Consider the following 3,617-nt stretch of genomic DNA (forward strand, 5'->3'; position numbering starts at 1 on the left):
GATGAGTGACTGGCATATGCCATTTACCAGTTCCTCCTGCTGACATCTAAGGGGTCTGCGCCGCCTCCTGTGCTGACACCTCCCTCACCCCACATGCACCTCCTCAAGGGAAAACACATATAAATAAAAAATAATAAAAATATAAAACCTGCTTATATACCCTATCTACTCATTGCTGAACATTTTACTTACTGTCTTCATGAAAGAAAAGATTTCATTTGGTGAAATTTTCTTTTATATTACTTGTTAAATTGTGTAATCATTTTCCTACATTTGAAGTTTATAATTTTAAATGAGACAATATAATAAACATTCTGAACTATTTTTTAAATTATGTAAGAAACAATACATTTGTGGTTTTTTTGCTGTAAAGTTGTTTGAGCTCTTTGTATATTCTGGATATTAATCTATTGTCAGATGCGTAGTTTGCAAATATTTTCTCCGATTCTGTAGGTTGTCTTTTCATGCTGTTGTTTCCTTTGCTGTGCAGAAACTTTTAGTTTGATGTAATCCCATTTGATTATTTTTTCTTTTGTTGTCTGTGCTTTAGGGGGGTTATTCATAAAGTCTTCACAGAGTCCTAAATCCTGGAGTATTTCCCCGATGTTTTCTTCTAGGAATTTTAAAGTTTCAGGTCTTATATTTGTCTTTCATCCATTTTGAGTTGATTTTAGTGTATGGTGAGAGGTACGGATCAAGTTTCCTTCTTCTATATGTAGCTATCCAGTTTTGCCAGCACGATTTATTGAAGAAGCAGTCTTCTCCCCAGTGTACGTTCTTGGTGCCCTTGTCGAAGATCAGTTGTTTGTAAATATGTGGATTGATTTGTGGGTTCTCTGTTTCTGTTCCATTGGTCCACATGTCTGTTTCTATGCCAAAAAACCAAATAATCCAATCCAAAAATGGGCAAAGGAGCTGAATAGACACTTACCAAAGGAAGACATACAAATGGCCAACAGGTATATTAAAATATGCTCAACATCACAAATCATGAGGGAAAGGCAAATCAAAACCACTTTGAGATATCACCTCACCCCAATCAGACTGCCTATTAGAAAAAAAGACAGAATAACAAATGTTGGTGAGGATGCAGAGAAAGAGGAAGCCTTCTGCACTGTTGGTGACACTGTAAATTAGTCCAACCATTATGGAGAATAGTATGGATGTTCCTCAAACAACTACAAACAGAACTACCATATGATTCAGCAATCCCACCACTGGGGTTATATCCAGAGGACAGGAAATCGTCATGTCAAAGGGATACCTGCACTCCCATGTTTATTGCAGCTCTATTTACAATAGCCAGTGATGGAACCAACCTAAATGTCCATTGACAGATGACTGGATCAGGAAATGTGTCCTTCTACTCAATGAAATACTACTCAGCCATAAATAATAATGAAATTCTACCATTTGCAGCAACATGGATGAGCCTGGAGAAGATTATCCTAAGTGAAACAACCCAAGTCCAGAAAGAGAAATACCACATGTTCTCATTCATAACCAGGATCTGAATCTATAAAATAAACAAATAAACAAAGAGAGACAGAGAGAAAGAAACAAACAACAATCACACTAATATGTTGAACTTTTAGAAAGAGAGAAAAGAAACATGGTTACTAGGGGTGGAAAAGGGGAGCAGAAGGGTAGAGGGAGGGGGGCTAATGAGGTATTGGTCAAGGACACAAAGTATGATTGTGCATTGCAATGATGAATAAGCTAACTATCCTGATCTAACCATCGCGCATTTTCACAATTACTGAAAATCAACATTGTTCCCCATGTGTATGTAATAGGGGAAAAAAACCTTAGAGCCATAAATATAAACTTTTATGTTGCTGTTGTTGTTTTAAATTCTTTAAGATATTACTTCTTCATTTCCGTTTATTGGTTTTTTTATATGATGTGAAGTAGAGGCTGAATTTCATGTCTATCCATGTAAATATATTGCTCCATTATTTAAAAAGCTTACCAATCCATTTCCATTTGGCAACTCTAGTGTCAGTACAGCTTGCAAATTTTTGTTCAATTTATTCTGCGGTATTTGGTTTTCTGTAGTATCATAGATTAAATTCTGGTCAATAAATTTAAATTTCCAAGGGCAGTCCATGGCTCACTTGGGAGGATGTGGTGCTAACAACATTAAGTCAAGGGGTAAGATCCCCTTACCCGTCATCTTTAAAATAAAAACTAAAATAAAATTTAAATTTCCAAGCACTTTATTTTAATTGATATGTATATATATACTAAAATCATTAATTTATATACATTAACTTATATATAACATATTTGTTATCTTTCATAGATTTTGTATATTCATTAGTATATTTATGTAAACAATCAAACTGTCTGTAGGTAAAGAAAGGTTTATTTCTTCTATTCCAGTTATTATGCTTTTCTTGCTTTTTCTTCCCTTATTGCAATGCCTAGGACCTTCGGGATAATGTGGAATGGAAGTGGTGGGAAAAGTTATTTTTTCACGATATTATGAAGGAAATATTTAGTTTTTTGTTATAAAGTATAGGGTAAGGCTGAGGATTTTATTGACTGAAATTTTTAGAATTTCATATAAATTGTAATTATAAAGCATGCACTCTTTTTTCCCCCCACAGAGCATTACGATTTTAACATTCATCCACATCATGTGTATAATTATTTTACTTCTTTATAATTCTCAATATGTTGTTCATTTCCTTCTACAGCTCAGAGTGTTGTACAGATATACCAGAATTTTTTACTCATTCACCTCCTCATGGATATTTGGTTTATTTCCAGTTTTGAGTAATATAAGTAAAGTGGCAATGAAATTTGGCATAAAACAAAGAAGCAATATACATTATTTCACTTATTTTGAACTTGATGGATTTCTTAATTCAAAAAACATTTCGTACACTCTCTTGTCTTCTAGGTAATAATGGTGACTCTAACCAATAACGCTAAAATATAAATTTTCACTTTTAAAATATTTTTAAATATTTTATTACTCTATTATTAATTTGATAGAATTCCATGGTTAAAATCTTGCCCTATAACTATGTCAGCAGCCATCATGTGTAGTACCAGAACAAAATAAAAATGATTCTAGTATTTCACCTTTAGAAATAATATCTTCCTCTATTTTTAAAAATTCTGCTGGTTGCCTGAAGCCTCATTTCTCAGTTTGAGCGGCACTGCACAGATGGAACTGATTGAACTGGATGACTTTACAGCTGAATTCTATCAAACCTTTAAAGAAGAATTAATACGGCTTCTCTTCAAACTTTTGCAAAAAATTGAAACAGAAGCCATTCTCCCAAACTCATTCTATGAGGCCAGCATCATCCTATTACTAAAAGCAGATAAAGATACAGCAAAAAAAGAAAATTACAGACCAATATCCTTGATGAACATAGATGCAAAAATCCTCAATAAGATATTAGCAACCAGAACTACAACAACACATCAAAAAAACTAAACACCATGATCAAGTGGAATGCACCCCAGGGATGTAAAGTTGGTTCAACATACGCAAGTCAGTAAGTGTGATATGCTACATCAGTGAAACTGAGGACAAAACCAGATGATTATCTCAATAGATGCAGAAAAAGCATTTGACAAAATTCAACATCACTTCATGA

This window comes from Galeopterus variegatus, unplaced genomic scaffold (genome assembly GCF_000696425.1).
Source record: "Galeopterus variegatus unplaced genomic scaffold, G_variegatus-3.0.2 Scaffold9484, whole genome shotgun sequence".
NCBI classification, from domain to species: domain Eukaryota; kingdom Metazoa; phylum Chordata; class Mammalia; order Dermoptera; family Cynocephalidae; genus Galeopterus; species Galeopterus variegatus.